The sequence below is a fragment of the Solanum dulcamara genome, chromosome 9 (assembly GCF_947179165.1).
Source record: "Solanum dulcamara chromosome 9, daSolDulc1.2, whole genome shotgun sequence".
Lineage (NCBI taxonomy): Eukaryota > Viridiplantae > Streptophyta > Magnoliopsida > Solanales > Solanaceae > Solanum > Solanum dulcamara.
This window is the reverse complement of record NC_077245.1, coordinates 63,524,368-63,544,679: the sequence shown is the minus strand read 5'-3', so window position 1 is coordinate 63,544,679 and position 20,312 is coordinate 63,524,368. Positions and strand designations below refer to the sequence as shown.

Here is a 20,312-nt window from a genome sequence, read left to right as displayed (position 1 = left end):
CATCAGGTGTGTGATGGACCATCATAACCATCATCACAGCCACGACAGCCAGAGTTGGCTATTTTTGCAAAGCTTTGAGGATCACCTTTGGGCAATTTTTATAATAACTAGCTAAACACTATAAATAGCAAGCCTTGTCTTCATTTTTAGGTAGATTAGTTTTACTATTGATGAACAATACTCCTTGTGTGAGTTTGAGAGCTTGGTTGAGTTTTGGTTGTCTTTTGTTAAGAAACGTTGATTGCGAGGAGAATCTAATTCCCTTAAGGTCATTGTAATATTTAGGTGTTGTCACATATTGAGAGGGTACCCTAGGTGTGGCCGACACTCAGAGACCATTGCTGGACCCAAGCAAACCACTTGGTCTAATCACTCATTCAATCATTCAGCGAAAGACTCAAATCAATAGACAATTAACTCAAGTGGGCATTTAAAAACATCATAATTAATAAATAGATAATAGATTGAAAAATACTCAAAGTATAATGTATCTCAATGTTATAAACACAATAATGAAATTATGGTTGAAAAACAGACTTTGAAGAAATCTTTCTACTCGACTCTACTTTGTCCATGAAGCCTCTAACTGACTCATAAGAAGGTGCCAAGACAATTCCACGGCTACCTCAATTGATTATTAAAAAGAATGGATGATAGAACTATAAATGAAGTCCTCTGGATGCAAGCAGGCCTCAACAAAAGCTGGAGGAGTTTTAGTCTCCAACGATGCGCTTGTTAAGGACCTCTATTACCTGTATCTGCATCATAAAATGATCTAGGCTAAATGGCGTCAGTATATGGAATGTACGAGTATGTAATATAGCTGAAAGGAAACTTACTCAAGGACACTCAAATCAACTCAACTCTATTCAACTTAACTAAACTCAACTCAACTCATGAGACTCACTCTGAAATGACTAAACTCAATAAAGCATGAAATAAAATAATAAGTGTGCTTTAAATAATATGCATTAAGAGATGCAACTCAATATACAAAGATATAATATTTTACTCTTAGGGAGTTTCTCTAACCGACAACCATCACTTATAAGCTAGTGATGATACAACTCTTAAAATTGACGTTGTTGCAGCCGTCCAATACCGTGTCAGGGGAAAGGATGCTCAAACTCGTGGATCCAATATAAAAGTACTCTTTTGGGACAAGAGAGGCTTGGCCTTTATCCTATGATTGCTACGTAGTTTATGGGCTCACCCCATATTGGTGCTCAATGCTACTCTCAAAAATACTCTATTATGCTCATATACATTACGTGAGTAAAATACTCAAAATACTCATTTAGTCTCTTTTGGACTTAACTCAAAACTCAACTCATCTCAACTTAAAGAATGCATTTAAAATAAAAATATAATGTGACTTCTCAACTCAATTTCAAAATAGACGTTTAATGAAATATTACTCCACTCATTTATACTCAAAATACTCATGCTCAAGATGCTACTCAGGAAATTTCTCATCTAATGCTCAAACTCTTTCTCAATCAAAGATGACACTTGTTATTCTTTAACTCAAAATAAATGCATAAAATATTTAATGCAAGACATTCACAACTCGTTCCTTAAAACTCCGTCAATGCATAATATACAATGAAATCTCAACTAGGGTTTATATGGATAAAAACACAAACCCACACTCTCAATAAGGCTCAATTCAAGAACTCATCAAAATATCATAATACATGTACAATACAACAAGGAAATTTATATACGAACTCAAAAGGAAGGATAGATAAATCAAAAACTCAATTCATGGAACTTTGAAACTAATCTCAACTCAAAAAACTGAAGATGTAGGACACGTGGATGAACTCAATTCATGTTATGGGTAGCCTTACATACCTGGGATGAATAAAGGACAATCAATCTTGCAAAGGTTTGCTTGAATCTTTAGAACCCTAGCTTTTTCTCCACTCCTAAGCCTTAAGTCTCTAGTTAGAATGCGTAAAAGAACTTAGGAATGTTTTGAAACTCTTTTAAGGTCGAAAACTACCTATATTATTTGTGGATTAGGTATAGGAGGGGTGGGTAAAAGTCTGAAATAACCCTCCCTAAAATTAAAAACGGACAGAAAATTGGCTTGTGGGGGACCATGTCCGCGACGCATTCTAGTTCCCTCATAGTATAATTTTTTCTAATTTTTTTCCAATTGAATTCTAACCCTGTAGAAAATAATCAGGATGAGATTAAGTATAAGTCCGCATTAAGTCCGCGATGTGGACCTATCGCACACTCCTCTCCTTTCCATCATTTCACTCCGAAAATTTATCTTCCAATTTGGTTGGCCTAAAATTCAACCAAGACCATCTTCCTAAAAAAAATTCCTCTTGATCAATATTTTGGCCTCATATTGACTAAAAAAGTTAAGTAACATGCGTTATGCGAGCATTCTTTTGTTTAGGGGTATTTTAGTAATTTTACTGAGTGTAACAGGTGCTTTGTAGGATCAATTCGATTGAGGTTGTAGGGTTTAATATACTCTTTAGTTTCTTTCAATTTCATATATTGTGTCTACCTACCTATCTTTATTTTATTTTTTTGATTCCGCATTTTGCTTGTTATTCATAGGTTGAATCGTATCATTTGGTATCAGAACCATGCTTAGATTTTTTCCTATGAATCTAGTCTTGGGTTTGTTACTACAAAAAAAATTGCCAATCCCATTTTTGAAGAAAAGCCCAATAATATTTTGTGTTTTTGAGTCTTGTTTGATGTTTCTAATGCTAGAATCTCATTCTCTAGTGTTAATATAGTCTAGATTAGAGATTTAACCAAGTTTGAGAGAAGACGTTTGAGTTTTCACCGTTGTTGCATGAAGAAAACTTATAAAACTTGAAGATTTTGAAATGAGTCTTTGATTCGGTGTTTATTGGATTCCAATTTGTAGTGGGCTTTCTTCTCTATGTTGAAAGAAAGCTACAGTTAAAATTTGAGCTTCATACAAGCTGCTTTGAAGAAGTTTCAAATTTAAATTTTTCAAGGTGTTCTTCATCAAGTTCTAGTGAAGAAGAAGCAAGAAATTCAATCTATAACCCTTAGAATAAATTTGAGGAAAGGTATTTTTTGAACCCCAAAAGGGTAAGTTCTAAGAGAAGTGGGCCTAAGGAAATCAAATTTTTAGCAAAATTTGTGGAGTCCAAAAAGGGCGAGAAATGACAGACCATCACTTGCGTGACATTCCGTCAAGGGCACTGTCACCCTTAACCAGTAGCTCACATTTTTAGACCCCTTTTTGATGGTACATGTGACATCCCATCACATATCTAATGCCCAGTTAGATCGACCGTCACAGAAGACCTTCGTTCGATAAGTTAGGTATCTTTTGGTGAGCTTTTATCTACTTCCTAGTTTCAATTTCTTGATTCTTAATTCTCTTTTCTTGAATCCTAGAACTAATTCACAACTAATAACGATTCATACTTAGTTGTCAATTATATTTTGAGACCTTTTCTTTCCAAGTGTTAATTCTTTGTGAGCTTGTCTCATTTTATTTCATAGTTATTTCTTTGATTCAAGTCCTTTAGTTTTTAATAGAGCCGTCCATTCTTGTTGAAACAAAGATCCACTCTGGCCAAGAGTAGCAACTGACACTTTGTGAACTAACTAAGTACAAGCAAGGTTCAACTTAGCTAAATCCAATTTGAGGGGAAATCAATAGTGTGTAAACACGAGCGATTGTGAGTTCATTTTAACTAATGCTAACGTTGTTTGTTGGTTTCTTGAGTGTTTTATTAATAGGTACCCTGACAACCGTAAGTGAAATACCATAACCTACGGGAGGGGTTACCTTGGACTCTATAAGGAAGTAATTACCAATATGAGTCGTAGAATAAAAGCAATGGAAAACCAAGTGACAGTCGTGCAAGGTAGTGTATCAACCATGGATGTTAGAATGATCAGTATGGAGGGTCATCTTAACTCTACCAATTTTATATGACAAGCTACCTATCGAGCTTCCTTAAGTGGACATACCCATGCTACATCTCCTATTATCACCCCCGGAGCCTTCCAATAAGTATTTAACCCGACTCCAACCAATACCGACCCAAATGCCTGAAACACCATTCGACCATTACAACCACAACTCAACCAAGAAACTCCACCTAACCAAAACTGACCATCCCAAGCACTACTAAACCAAAATGCCTCAAAATCAAAATACACCCTACCAAGTTCCCTAAAACCAAAATATACCAATCCAAGTAGTTGAGGTGAAGGATTATGAGTATCAAGAAGGGTATAAAGGTGAAGGTGAAGAAGCCTCATGGAATTATGTGCAAAGGAATGGACCAAGAGGTGAAATGGGTTATCAAGGGCGAGGTGGTAGATTTTGTCTGATACCATGTAGCGGGAGGAATTATGGGAATTCTCCTCAAGCTGTAAGACCAAGGTAAGCATATAGCCATCACGGGTATGTTCAACTCTTAGAAGAAAAATAAGGTAACTAACAACAAGAGGAAGGTCAAAGAGGTTACCATAACAACAACCAATGACGTGGAGGACGGAGAAACTATTATGGGGACTAAGGAGATAATGGAGGTTGTGATGTGGGGATCAATTTAATCAAGTTTAGTTTGCTAAATTTAAGGGAGATTGTGATCCTGATGCTTATTTCGAGTGGGAGTCACTTTGTGATAGGATCTTCCAAGTCAATGATTTTACCAAAGTCAAAAAGAGTTGCTTTTCCATTGCTCAATTTGAAGGGTATGCGATAACATAGTGGGAATACATGAAGATGTATAGGCAAGGCTTGCTTTCCAAATTATACATTTTCAAGCAAGGAATCCAAGATGTTGTGGCTTACTATGATGAGTTCCAAAACATGATCTTGAAGTTTGAGTACAATGAAAATAAAGAACATGCTACTATTTGCTTCAAGGTGGGATTGAAAAAATACATCTCCTCAAAGTTGACGATTCACAAGTTTGCTTGCTTGAGTGACATATTTGAAATGGATATTGAGGTAGAAAGAGAACTCAAAGAGGAGAATAGTTACAAATACAAAAGTAATTCATCTCTAAATTCTTGGGATAAGGAAAAGGAGATAGCTCAAACATCCTCCGGTTGGATTAACAATAAAGATTTCAAGAAGCCCTACAGGAAGGAACTATTAGACAGGAACACTCCTAAGTATCCACTGAGAGAGGGAGGTAAAAAAGAACCAACAAAATTTCCTAAAGGTATTCAATGTCACAAGTGTCAAGGATGGGGTCATATGATGTGTGAGTGCCCCAATAATTTAAATATTCTTATACAAGAAGAGGAATTGTATCTCAGAAGAGAAGGTGAACAATATGGGGGTTGTGAAGAAAAAATCCAAGAAGATAATGAGTCTAAAACTGATGAGAATGGTGAGCAAGACCATAACAACCCTGAAGTTCTTAGCCTAAACTAACTCTAAAAAGGATCAGAAAAAGGAAATGTTGCAGATCAAGGCTTTCCACGAGCCCTTTCATGGACCATGGTGAGTACCACGACTCGTGAAGGGACTCGTGGAGTTGAGGCTAAGTTGGAAACTTTTTGAAGGGAGGGTCCATGGATCCCACTATGGACCATGGTGGTTACCACGAGTCTTGGAATTTCATCCGTGAACCTCCCCTCGAGCTAAGTCTTTTTCACCTTCAAGGAACCCTCCACGAGTTATAAAAGTTTCCACAGGCCATGGAAATGTGTATGTAGACCTGGACCCATAATAATTCTGTCAGTGCCTCTTCACGGACGCCTTCACATTCCCTGAAGATCTATTTGGCCCGTGAAGCACCTCTAATGAAGCTGCCCCTCCCAGTTTTAATGAGGGGCATCTCGGTCTTTTCCCACCTCTTTTCCAACTGAACCCTACACATTTAGGGACCAAAATTCAGTCTCTTATTATACCCGAATGGGAGTTTTCCTCTCAGGTGAGGTCTTTAAGATAATCTTTGTTTCTTGTATGTAAGGCTAATCACAACGTTGGAATGAGTTTTTCCTCATTCCCTACATCTTCATTCAGTCAAGATTGAGTTTGTATTTTAGTTTCAGTTAAATTGAGTTCTTGAGTTATCTATGTAATTTCTTACTGAGTTCTTTATATAGATAGATAGATAGATAGATAGATAGATAGATAGATAGATAGATAGATAGATAGATAGATAGATAGATAGATAGATAAATAGATATAGATATATATATGTATGTATGAGTATATTGTGATGATTTTCATGATTTGAATTCTTGAATTCTTGTTCATGATTTTATTCATGTGAACCCTAATTGAGTTAATGACTATTACATTAACATACATTTAATTTGAGTTGATGAGAAGGGTCTTCATGCATTAAATGAAGTATAATTATTAAACTGAGTCTATGCATATTTGATTGAGTTTTGAACGAGCATGAGTCTTGAATGAAAATGAGTTGAGTCAGAGAAACCTTTAAAATTACTATTATTTAAGCGTGAGTATTTTGAAGTATAAATGATTGTTTTGAGATGGTGTTTTGAAGAGATAGGAATGAGCTTGGAAGAATGTTTTAAATGAAAGATTAGATGATTAAGATTAGATTGAGCTTGATAAGAGTCCAATGAGACTAGATGAGATGATTTGATTATAATAATTTAATTGAGCTTATGCGCACATTGAGTCTTTTGGGAATAGTATTGAGTATCAATTTGGGTAAGAGTAAATAATAACTCGAATCCCATAAAATATGTAGCCAGTGTAGGATAGAGGTTATACCTCTCTAGCCCCCAAAAAAAGACTTTGATTGATGGTGGATCCAATGAGGTTGATCATCCCTTATCCTGGCAAGGCATTGAAAGGCTGCGGCAATGGCAGTATAAATCGTTGTATCATCACTAGCTCATAAGTGATGATTTTTAATTAGAGAAACTTCCAAATAGTAAGTGTCGTGATTCTTACCAAGTTGCACATTACTGATTCTATTTTCAAAGCATTGTTTATTTATAAACTTGCATATCATCTGAAGTTAATTTGAGCTACCTTCAGAGTTGAGTCTTTTGAAGTTGAGTTGTTTATGTTGAGTTTGTTGATCGTGTTTTCTTTCAGCTATTTTACATACTCGTATATTCCATGTATTGATGCCATTTGGCCTACATCATTTTATGATACAGATACAAGTGTTAAAAATCATCAACAAGCGCTCCATTGAAGATCTATTTCTTTTCTAATAGCGGTGAGACCTCCTTGCTTTCGAAGAAATCATAATTATTTCATTCAGTAGTTGTGAGTAGTTTTTTCTGAGGTAGTCGTGGGCTTGTCTTGGTACCTTCTTGATAGTTGATAGAGGCGCCATAGACATAGACTAAGCAGATTGGAGTTGATGTCCTTTTGAGTCTGTTTTGCAAAATCCATTATTTCTGAGATTGAGTTGATTTGATATGTTTATTTAAAACTATTCTTTATTTGAGTTGTTGAATTGTTAGCTCACTTGAGTGTCTTCCTATTTATCTAAGTCCTATGCTAAGTGATTGAATGAGTGATCAGATCAAGTGGTTTGCTTAGGTCCAGCAATGGTCTCCGAGTGCCGGCCACGATTCCTAATGATTTGATGAGAAAGGTCTCGATTGAAGAAGTATATCCTCAAAAAAGAGAGTACACCGTTCCAATTCATGTGGCATATGACAAAACACTTCAAAAGGAAGATCCAAGGAGATTTTCTTACGAGAATATGCTAGAAGGCCTAACTGAGTTCTTATATAAAGATTCCAATCATGGGAAGAGTAATGAAGAATTGAGTTAAGAGAGGAGGATGAACAAACTCTCGTGTGTTGTGGACTTCCCAAAGGAGAAAATATTCTCCTATGTAGATAACCAATGTGAAGGGGCTCATTCCTATGAACGTCAAGGTAACAATGCTAACTCTTACACTTTTTTAAACCTAAAAAGTCATAGTGTGGCTAGTGGCCAAACAAGTGCGAGTGATGATTTATCTTTATTTGAGCATAATGAGTCTTTATCTTGTGATACTCTTGATAACACTTTGTTTCATGATGACCAAGTCATTATTGTGAGTTTGCAAACACTAGTTGATCCTATAGATGACTTAATTGACACTTCTAGTAAGGTCGATTATAGTCCATCTAGTGTTGGCACTTATAGCTTGACTAAGGGTCCTTTTTCATTTGATGCACTTGCAAGGAAGGGTGGTAGTCTTAAAATTCATATAAATACTCTTAAAATTCTTATGTTATCCTATTTCTTGAAATCCATTAAGAATATAGGATTGAGTGAAGATTGTGCTAACTACCCGATTGATGATAGTCATCTTTCAATATTCAAAAAGGATGATCAGTTGGGTAAATATGATGTTGATTTGCTTAAATATTTGAGAAACCTGACTACCTATTGTTCTTGTGATGATGATTATGATCCTTTGTATGAAACCCCACCTATGTTTGACGAAGACAAAGGTGAATTACTTAATTCATGTGATGACTTGAGTTATAGGATCTCTATCATTAGTGATGGTTTGTCTCAAAGTGGAATTTCTCTCTTAAGAAGGAAAGTGGTACTTGTTTAGAAATTGATACTTCTTGTTTGTGTGTTTCAATTCTTGATCTTAAGATTACTCATGGCAATGATCTTGAATTTAATAGTTAGCATGCACATAAAGGCACCTTAGATGAAGTTTATTTGGGTGACACCTTTCTTGACTCTCTATTTGCTTTTGATGATGCATGTGTTTGTGTGGAGAGTATGACTTATGATGATAATGACACCCTTGGGGAAATTGAGTATGGTTTTGACCTTTGTTTATGGACAATCTTTCCATTTGACCCCAGTGATCATTTGGAAGGAGATGATTATGATTTCTACTACTTGGTGCTTGGTCAAGATGATGAGCAAAAATTGGTTTAGGTTGTTGACCTTCTTCCTTATGAAGAAAGGTCTTTCTTGAAGATTTATGATCTACTTGATGGACCAAAGTTGTGTATGGGAAAAATTTCCAATGACAAAGAGTGTCCTTTAACGAAGAAGTGCACTGAGGGATATCCTATCTTGTTTGACTTAAAAGGGGAATTATGCTTGTATAAATGTGGAACAAATGTTGGTTCTTATGATTTTCCCCTTTGCCAAAATGATAATTGGATATATGTTAAGTGTGTTCACCCTTGGCATGGTGATAAAATTGATATTGTTAACACTAACCCTCTTGCCACATGGATATTGTTGCTGCTTGTTTTTCTATGATTTTGCGAGGATTGGATTCAAGGATGAATGTTTTTTAAGAAGGAGAGAATGATGCTAATCGGATCGTCTCAAAACCCTTCACAAGAAGCCAAGAATGTTAGTGGCAATCCCTTCAAGGTCTACCCTAAATGATGGAAGCAATTGCGACTCGAGGTCATCCAAAGGATTCTACATCTTATTGGCAGAGTTGGAGGGAAGTAAAGTCCATCACACAGACCGTCAGAGGTCCGACGGACTGTCACTTGAGCCGTCACCTAGTGTCCTTGAAATTGAACATCATCTCAGGAAAATGGAGAAACTAACTAACCATCAGATGACTAACAGCCCATCAAATGGGTTGTCAAAAGATGGCTAGAAAAGTCCACCACTATTTATAAGCGACGGTAAGGCTGACGAAGCATCAGGTGTGTGAAAGACCGTTACAACTATCGTCACAGTCGCGACAACCAGAGTTGGATATTTATGCAAAGCTTTGAGGGTCATTTTTGGGTCATTTTTATCATAACTAGCTAAACACGATAAATAGCTAGGCTTGTCTTCATTCTTAGGTAGATTATTTTGACTATTGATGAACAATACTCCTTGTGTGAGTTTGAGAGCTTGGTTGAGCTTTGGTTGTCTTTTGCTTAGAAACGTTGTTTGGGAAGTGAATCTAATTCCCTCGAGGTCATCATAAGAGTTAGGTGCTATGTAGGATTAATTTGACTGAGGTTTTAGAGCTTAATATATTCTTTTATTGCTTTCGATTTCCTATCTTGTGTCTATTTACCTATCTTTACTTTAGTATTTTTTGATTCCATATTGTTCTTGTTATTCATAGGTTGAATCATATCAATGATACATGTCTGATAAGGGGGAATTTGATTCAAGGTGGCTTACTAAAATGGTTAAGGGCCAGGGTATTAGTATGACATCTTGAGGTAGAATAGTAGACTGGTTAACAGAGTTAGTAGTGGCCTTGTATTTTAGAAAATCTCTATGTGATAGAAGGGTTAGGTTATGATATAAAAAGTGTGGTGGAATGTCCTAGATGGTGGAGTCGGCAGCGAAAGAAGGTGGGATGACTTACGATAGAGTGTATAATATCCAAGGTAATACTAGACGTAGTAAGAGTGGTGACTGTGTGGATTGGGGCCTTAAATTTACCTTCAAGTTTCATGTTTCTTGATTATTTGCATGATAATATGTGGTGAATTCGGGTGAATTCATGTTTTTGCTATGTCACCTGGCATAGTCTGATTGCAGAATCATTGATGTTTCTTAGATGAAGACGATGATGGTCACCAGCAGTTTATACTCTTCCTTCCTTATGGTGGGAGTTGTGTCTACTTTATTTTTACTTATTTCTTACTCTTAGAAGTTTTTATACTTATTTAGATTAGTTCCTAGGGAGGTTTTTTTATGGTGTTTTCAAAAGAATTTTCATTGTATTTCAAGGTTCTTATATTGAAAGTTGAAAAGAAAAGTCTCTTGTAATTACTTAGGTGTTTTAGCATATTCTCTATTACTTCTACATTACCTATTTTAAATCAGGTGGGAAGAATTCTTCTATCTAGGTGTTAGAATGGGTGCCCACACGGTCCGGTGGGTTAGGTCATGACAATTGTAATTCAAATGTAACATCTAATGCCATAAACCGATGGGACTTGAACCCAACATCTTTCATCACGGTGCATCAAGATTTTATCCTGATATCTTACCCTCTAAGTGCGATGGCACTTAAATTCACTGTCTTATCCTTAATCAATGACAAATTAAGCCAAATTGTACTGATTTTCTTTGAGCAAACAATACATAAAATTGTAAATATCATTAATAAGCATCTTTATCTCTAAATTCATAAAATTGTAAATATCATTAATCAGCATCTCTGTCTCGAAATTCAAATAAAAAGAAAAGATATAAAAGACATCACGACTTTGATACATGTGTCTATGTAATTGACTAATTCTGAAGATGAAAATACAAGTACTATAATAGAACTGTCAACACTAAAAAAACGTAAGTCATATGTAAACACACGCATGCTTGAATTCATCAAAAGAATATTTGAGAAAAGCATGTATAGCAAGCTAATTACCTTTGGATCGTAAGGGTAGAATGTTAGTTCCATGCATGTGTAGAACAACACTAACCTTCGATTAAAAATCTGGAAGCGACACTATTATAATGCCTTTTGAAATCCTAAGATCCCTTAAAAGTTACCAAATTTCTCATTTTATTATAAGCAATGATTAGCTTGATAGCAAAACTCCTTAGGAAATTTTGTATAATCAAATTAAAATTTTCGTAGTTAAAGTCGGCAACAATATTAATTCATAAAACCCAAAAAAAAAATACTTGGAAGTTGGAACATGTTACTTGGACTCGGGAACGTTAAGTAGTGGATGGAAATTATTGGGCGACATTATATTATTGCCCAATTAATCAGTTGATTAGAATCTCGTGTTGATAACATATTATGAAACTATATAAAATAATAAGAAGAATATAGTAGGAAAATGACAGAAGAGAAAAGACTCCTCATTTCTCTTGAAGGATTAAAGATTGAGGGATTGAGTAATTCTTTACAATGAGGGAAACCTTTTATTGGGAAAACTAACTTAGTCCTTGAGTAGGATTCTTAGTTTCTACATAATAGACATTTACTATTTCTACAGTCCTTTATTTTTAACATTTAATTTTTTCATATTTTATTTGATTTCCTTCACTTTTTTTGATATCCGTCTGAAATTAACTTATTTTACAAGACATTTGAAATCAAATCTAAATAAAAGGCAAAAAAAAAGAATAAATAAAATCAATATAGAAAAAAAATTGAAAAAAAAAACAAAGAAAGAAAGAAAGAAGGTAAAAAAATTAAAACTCAAAAAAAATTATCTTTGTAACTCACACCTCTTCATCTTCACTACGTTTACTCTAAACTAGTTTAGAATATATGTTTTGCACATGTGTACTGCGGTAATTAATAAAAAATGTATATGAAAAATAAATTATTACGTATTTGACCCATATCATTGAGTACACAACTTTAAAGAAATACGTAATAGCAATAACCCATATCATCAAGTTTATAAATACGTCATTATTTTTACCTTTTAAAATAAATTTCACATTAAAAATATACTATGTTAATTATTTTGCAATAGTTGTGACTTTAAACAAATTCCATATGATCATAACACAAATGAGTATCAAATAAAAAAAATATCGAGGTTACATCAAAACTTATTATAAAAGAAAATAATATGCATAAATCTTTACCCACTATCTTTATCCTTCCATTCTCAATTTATCAAGCAAACTCTTTTAGATTATATTAAGTAGAGTGAATACATTTATGATGTTATTTAAAAGATATAAAAATAAAAACAATAGAATCCTTAAAAAGACTATGGTCTTTCTGAAAATAACCCTTTGTGTCTTAAAAACGTCATTTTTTGCATAACTTTAGCTGCACAAAAATAGGGGGGAGGGGGGGAAACTCTAATTGCAAAATTAAAATATACTTGTAGCATACAAAACCTATCATAACGACACATAAATAAGTCACTCATAATATATTTTTATACGAATTAACTGTTACTGTTTTATTAACAAAATAAACACCCTCGTATATATATATATATATATATATATATATATATGCTCAAATGTATATAAAAAGGATTTTTTCTTGTTTACTTAAATTGTCGGATATCACAATTTTGTTGGGAATCAGCTTCTAACTATAAGTTTGGTCTTAATAGATGTTGCTTACTCTCTACGAGTGTGAGTGCTATATATCCCAAACGATTGTCTCTTTTTTTTGTGTAGTACTTTCGTAATCTTTGAATTAGGTACATAAAATTATTCGTTGAGTGAATAAGTGCAGTTATTAAAAAAATTTAATTACTTGTAGTTATGTAGATATTTCTGTAATAAATACGGCTTATTCAAATTGAATGTAAAAAAAATAAATGACATTACTCACCAGCAAGTTAGAAATTTGTTGCAGCTTTCAATAAATCATCAATTGTCACACCGGCCCTTTTCTAAATTTTTTCAAAAAGGTAGAATTCATGAATTATAACCTGTATGCACTGCAACATAAATCAAAATCACATTATTAGAAAATAAGTGATCTAGATAGATGACCACGCAAAGAAATATATAACGAAGTTAGATTAGAAAATAAGAGATCTAGTCATAGCTAAATACAAAACACACAAAAAAAAAGTAGAAGAAAACGAAGTGAGATAAAGAGGCAAAAGGCTCCAAAGAAGAATACTGCAAATAAATAACAAAAATCATATCAGAGTTTTTTTTTTTTAAAAAAAAAAGAGGCTATATTAGGGATGGCAATGGGATGGAGCGGGGTGGGTTTAGAGCTAGACGGGGCGGGCGGGTTTAGAGTTATGCGGGGCGGATTGAAGTAGTTATTATCAAAATTAATGCGGGTGGGGCGGGTTGGGGGTTTATGCGGATTTAAGGTATCTAATAGAAATTCGAAGAAAATTAAATCTTTATAATTAGTAAAAATTAAAGATATAAACTTTTTATATTAAACTTTGAGTTTAATTTTAAGTTCTTGTTTTTAAAAAAAATTTAAACTAGACAAATGTTAATTAGAGTTAATTAGCGATTAAGAAATAATTGTTAAAATGTTAACTAGAAATAATTAATTAGTTGTTGAGATGTTAATTAGCGAAAAATGAAAAAAAATTATGAATTTTATTTTTCATATTAAACTCAATTAAAAAAAAAAAAAAACATAAAAATTTATGCTGAATGGATTTATGCGGAGTGGATCTATATGTGGCGAGGCAGGTTGAAAATGGAAAAAATTGTTATGCGAAACGGAGCAGAGCGATTTAAATAATTTACGGGTCGAGCTCAACTCGCCCCGCACCCACTCCGCCCCGTCCCATTGCCATCCCTAGTCTATATATACAGATTTTATCACTTAGAACCCTCTGCATATTAGGATTCTCTTTCCGTGCCTACTACTATTATTTTTCCGTAGAAATAAGGAAATAATTAATATACAATATTTAATTAATTCCAAAGTCCCTATATATAAATTTTATCACTTAGAACCCTTTGCAAATTATGATTCTCCTTCCGTGACTCTTTAATTTTTAAAACTTATCATATATATCAGGATTCCTTACTTTAAAATATTATAAATATAATTTCAAAAAAAGAAAAAAAATGAAAAGACGATTTTATCTAAAGTGAAATTATTTATTGAAAGACAAAAAGTTTAATTGATATTTTAAAAATATTTATGTTTTTAATATAGTATAAATAGATTAATAATACTCCTAACTTATATCTAAGTACCTTAATTATATATATAAAAAAAGGTTACCTCCTTTCATCTTCTCTGAGACTGAGGCTATTTAATTGGTTATATAAAAGGCATTATTTATAAAGGAAGTTGTAAATCTATTTGAAGTTTGGGCTCAAGTTTAAGTGGAAGAGATTAGACAAAGTTCTATACAAGGTAGGCTGCGGAGATTGACTCCTCTGAGCAAAGAGCTTTCACATAAAAAACTTATGTTGATTTATTTTCTTGCATAGTTACTTAAAGAATCTGTTTTTTTTGTGTGCTTAGAATGCAATTAAACTAATAACGGATAGTTTACTCAGAATCTTGGGCCACACTTTTATGGAGAGCTTACATTTCTTATCAACTGGTACTTTCCAATCCAACCCCCCCCCCCCCGGATCACTCGAGCCATGATTACATTTCTTATATCTTTTATTTTGCTTATCATCAATTTGTTGTATTTTTACTTTTTTAAAAAAAAATAATTCATGATCTTTATGTTTGTAAGAGAGTTTTCATGATTGCGTGAACATGTGCACTAGTTTTTTTCTTTAATAATGTGAATAAGTAATATGAAAAAGTAGAAGCACATATATCTCTTATTATATAAGAGGGAGTTGAAGCAGCTTTCAGTCAACATGTCTGCTTGTTGACAAGGGTATTTACGTCATTTTGAATGATTTATTTATTTTTCATTATTGATTGAAAGATCTGTCTTACGATAGTTTCTCCATAAACTTAACGTGTATTTTACTTCATTAAATAATTATATAAAATAATAGTAATAGTCAAGTTTGAATTTTCAACAATGTTGAAAAAAAAGGCACGTGCCCTATGCCCCCAAAGTTGAGGGGCACCATTTTTTTAAAATAATAATAGGTTATAGATTTTTTTTAAAGAAAATAAATAACTTATTATGTACTATATGTAGAAAAAGAGTAATTTTTTCATATAAAATAAAAAAAATTATTAGAAGAAGTTTGACACATTTAGAGTACAATGTGTGACGACCCGCCACGTCCTCACTCCACATAAGCGCCACGTAAGTGCCACATGGCACAAAATTGCCCATGTGGAAGCCTTACATAGAAAAAAGGCTAGTCCATAGTGGAAGGTTCTACAGACATTTGGAGAATTCCCTTGGAAGACTTTAGAATTCCATGAATTTGCATGGAAAGTCCTTAAAATCTTCTAGTTGTTTAGATTATTTTAGAAAGAGAACTTATTTGTAAATACAGATGGACTTGAATAAAAATTATTATTTTCACTTTAGCCCATATAGAGTAGTATAAATAGAAGGGGACATTCATTTGTACATCAATAAAGCAAACAAACAATCTTCCAAAGCAATACAAGGCCTTCTTCATAAAAACTCTCTTATCTTTCTTACAATCTAGTGTTCCCTTAACGATTTAGTCTAAAAGGCTTACTTGAGCTTGTAAGATCGTGACAGATTAGTGAGTAAGTTGTCAAGTACCGCACAGAGGTCTTTATAAAAGTCTATGTCCGTGAAAATATGGTATCAGAGCAGGTTGCTACTAAGGGATATGGAAAGTGAGGGAGACATCAATGCCACTAACGCCGCTAACGTCAAGCAAGATGTTGGAAAAAAGCACCGTAAGGGAAGGAAGAACTCTAAGAGGAACGAGGAGATGCCACTCGAGAATACATCAAGTGAGGCCCTAATATCCTATTCACCCTCAGCCACTGAGGTGAGTGACGATGAGCGAGGTGAGCATCCTGTGGATGTCACGCTTGGCATGGAGTGGATTGCAATGGTGGATGCTGTAAGGCAGGCTAGAGAGATTTTAAGCAAGCGCTTGAACAAGTTCGATGGCAAGTTCAAGACTCTGGAGGACTTCACCCTTGGAGTGTCGGCTCATGGATGCGCTAAACACGATAGAGACCATGAGGGTCGAGATTAAAGCACTTAAGGAAGATATTGAGGCTGGAGGATGTACGACGTCCAGTGAGGATAGAGAGGCCAAGATTGAGGCTTCCAAGCCACCTATGTTCCAAGGGGCCCCTGATGCATAAGAGGTGGAAAACTTCTTTTGGCACTTGGAGATTTATTTCAAGTGCAACAAAGTGAAGATTGACGAGATGAGGATCAACACAGTTGTGCTATACCTCTCGAAGATGGCCATGCTGTGGTGGAAGCGCAAGGAGTCGGATATAGGGAAGGGGATATGCACTATTGCTACTTAGGATAAGTTCCGAGAACGTCATCTATAAGGCAAAGCATAAATTCAGGGAGCTGAAGCAGACGGGTAGCATAAAGGCCTATGTGAAGGAGTTCACTACCCTCATCCTTCAGATTTCCAACCTCACGGATGAAGACATATTATTCCACTTCATGGATGGGCTACAAAATTGGGCCAAGACAGAGTTGGAACGCAGATAGGTCAGGACTATCAATGAAGCCATCACACAAGCCGAAGCTTTGACAGACTTCAGGTGAGACAAGCATGGTCGAGGAAGATGAGAGGAGACGAGAGTAGTCATGACCAAGGAGGGGATATTGTGGTGAAGGCAAAGAATAGTAACCCCATCCCAAGAACCATGACACCTATAAGTCTGATGGTAGGAAGGTTGCACGAGAAGCGATGTAGACAAAAAGGCAAAGATTATAAAGGGGAATGGATGCTACATATGCGGAGGGTTGCATGGCTATGCAAGGTGTTTTGAACTGAAGAACCTTGGTCCCATCTTATAGGAATGGAAGGAGAAAGATGCACAAGGGAAAAAAAAAGTTTCATACATGACGCAATTGGGCCTGATTAGACTATGCCGAGCTATTGCAAAATAATTAGGAAAGCCAAAGGAGTATGGCGCATAGTATGTAGACATCATGATCAATGGACGACCCACTCATTTTATGGTCGACACAGGTACAGAGGCCAACATTATGACCAAGCCAGCAGCTACGAAGTTGGGGCTAAGTTACGGTCCAAGTAATGTCCGCCTCAAGACGGTCAATGCATCACTAACACCCGTATGCGGAGTCGCTCAGGGAGTAGACATCACGTTGGGCAAGTGTCAAGGTAAGACTAACTTTACCCTCGCTCCCTTAGACATATTTGATATAATTATTGGGTAGGAGTTCTTCCAGCGATGCCACAGGTGATCGACCCCTACCTCCAACAACTCTTGGTTATGGAGAAAGAGGGATCTTATGTGGTACCCCTGGTTAACGTACCAAAGATGGAAGGACAAGCTCAACTATCATCCATACAGCTTGTGAAGAAGCTTAAGAAAGAGGGACCGATGTTTTTGGAAACCATTACAGGTTTTGAGGGAGACAGAGACAAAAACAAATCATCGTGTTCCACGTCCATTAGATGGGTAAAACATTGGATGAAGCTACACGGAAATGATATGACGACTTGTCGCTATTTGAAGATAAGATCTGAGAGATTTACAGCAGCAATGCATCGTGGTTGTCGCAACATCAGGTGGGGGAGAGTGTGACGACCCATCACATCATCACTCCACATAAGCATCGCGTAAGTACCACATGGAACAAAGTTGCCCATGTGGAAGCCTTACATAGAAAAAATGCTAGTCCATAGTGAAAGGTTCTAGAGACATGTGGAGAATTCCCTTGGAAGACTTTAGAATTCCATGGATTTGCATGGAAAGTCCTTAGAATCTTCTAGTTGTGTAGATTATTTCAGAAAGAGGACTTATTTATAAATATAGAGGGACTTGAATAGAAATTATTATTTGCACTTTAGCCGTTAGAGAGCAATATAAATAGAAGGGGTCATTCATTTGTACACCAATGAAGCAAACAAGCAATCTTTCAAAGCAATACAAAGCCTTCTTCATAAAAGCTCTCTTGTCTTTCTTACAATCTAGTGTTACTTTAGTGATGTAGTCTAAAAAACTTACTTGAGCTTGCAAGATCGTGAAAGATTCGTGAGTAAGTTGTCAAGTGCCGTACGGAGGTCTTAGTTGAAGTGTAAGTCCGTGACAAATGACTCATAAAAGATAATATAGGTTAATTATATTATCAATCGAAGAAAGATATTAAAAGAAATTAATTATATAAACATTGTTAACATTTTTTTTAAGTTTAAGGCTTCCATTTAATTTTGGTTTTAGATCACTAATGTTCTTAAACTGTCGTCGAATACTGTTAATATGTTTTAAAAAGTCATTAATTCTCAAGAACTCGTGGGATGTCAAACCCAAGAACAACATTCACAAATTCGTCCAACAAGTTATGCACATCATTATTTGTTAGGTAATTTGGAGGATATGGACCTCATGTGGATATAGAGATCAAAACAAGCTGAATGTCACAAGATGAAGATTCAGACATATTTACATATCAAGGTTGCCATCAATTATTCTTTTTCAATAGTAAATATAGAAGAAAATTGGATCAACATGTGTGACACATTAGAGAAACTTAAACATGTGGTACAATGAAGAAAATTTCAATGATTATCTTTGCAAAATAGGCTACATCAAGTGAAAATAGCAACTTGATAAGAGTCAACTTCCTAGCATAAGAAGAAGATATGATAAGAACAACTCTTTCTTTAGTCAAGTATATATATCATGTATAACTTAGATGGGAAATGTATAGTATCCCTCCCATATCTTCTTTTTGCAGATGGTAATTTACCATTATTCTTGTAAGAAATTCAAGAGCAAAATCGGGGTTGTGTACCTTATATTTGCAGTGGAAGTTGTTGATTTTGCTACTAAAACCGATTGCTCCAAATTCCCTCTTCGAACCACTAGGAAACAAAATTTGGCTCACAAACAAAGTGTCTATCTTGAGTTGATGTTAATACGAAGAAAGAGATTTTTTTTTCTTTTCGCATTTTTCCTCTTGTTGTTTCTGTCTTTGTATCTTTGAAACAGAGGAAAAACACTACTTTTAAAAAGGGATCATTTGTTGCGGTTGAACGGTTATCAAGTAATTGTTTTCACACCTTTTTAAAATCACGTTTATCTTATTTTCTAGAAATACATTGAATCAGATTGGGTCAGTCTACATAGACGACCCATAATTCACGAGCCAGAAAACCTAAAATTCGTGTACCTTTGAGGACAGGTCTTTGCCCCCCTCTTTCGCCTGTTTGTCTTTTTTTTTCTTCATATGAATGAATGGGCAAGACAAAAATGATGCCAGATCAGGGGCTGAGCTATAATATGTTAATGGTGGTTAGATGAACACCTTTTACTGAAAAATTATACGGTATAAATAAGTAAAATGCTACTTGATAGATTATATATTATGTTTTGAATACCTTTGTCACAATCAGATAAAGCAGCATAGTTATGCGCTTATTGTTTTGATTTAAGGATTACACAAATCTCATAATGTTAAAAGTTAATTACATTCTATTCCTATCTTTTTTCCAAATTACAAAAATCCCTTAAATTTGGTGAAATCCGGATACATTCCAAAACGTCCTGATGCATAGCATAAGTAATGTATCCGACTGATACATCACGTAAAATGATATGTATCTGATGTCCTGATACATCGCGTAAAGTGATGTATCAGATCGATACATCGCGTAAAGTGATGTATCCGATCGATACATCGCGTAAAATGATGTATCCGACGTCCGGATACATCACGTATAGTGATGTATCCTACCGATATATCGCATAAAGTGACGAATCCGAGAATAGGAGAGAGTAGGAATTTTTGTAATTTTTTTTAAAAATTTTAAAAAATATAATAAAATAAGTTGTGTGTTTTAGATAATTTTTTCTTATTTTTAAAAGACCAACACAGAGTGAACCTCACTCACTAACTTTTTCGTC

General features: G+C 34.8%; 1 long non-coding RNA gene across 2 annotated transcripts; it reads right to left on the bottom strand.

Annotated features, from left to right (window-relative positions):
- Positions 1–460: 460 nt before the first annotated feature.
- Positions 461–19,571, bottom strand: LOC129904202 (uncharacterized). Of its 2 annotated transcripts, none has more exons than XR_008770399.1 (3): positions 19,201–19,571; positions 13,179–13,287; positions 461–775 (listed from the first exon to the last, which is right to left on the bottom strand). It is a non-coding gene; the product is annotated as an uncharacterized LOC129904202 (long non-coding RNA). The 2 variants fall into 2 exon arrangements; XR_008770400.1 differs by having other exon boundaries at positions 461–758.
- Positions 19,572–20,312: the final 741 nt, after the last annotated feature.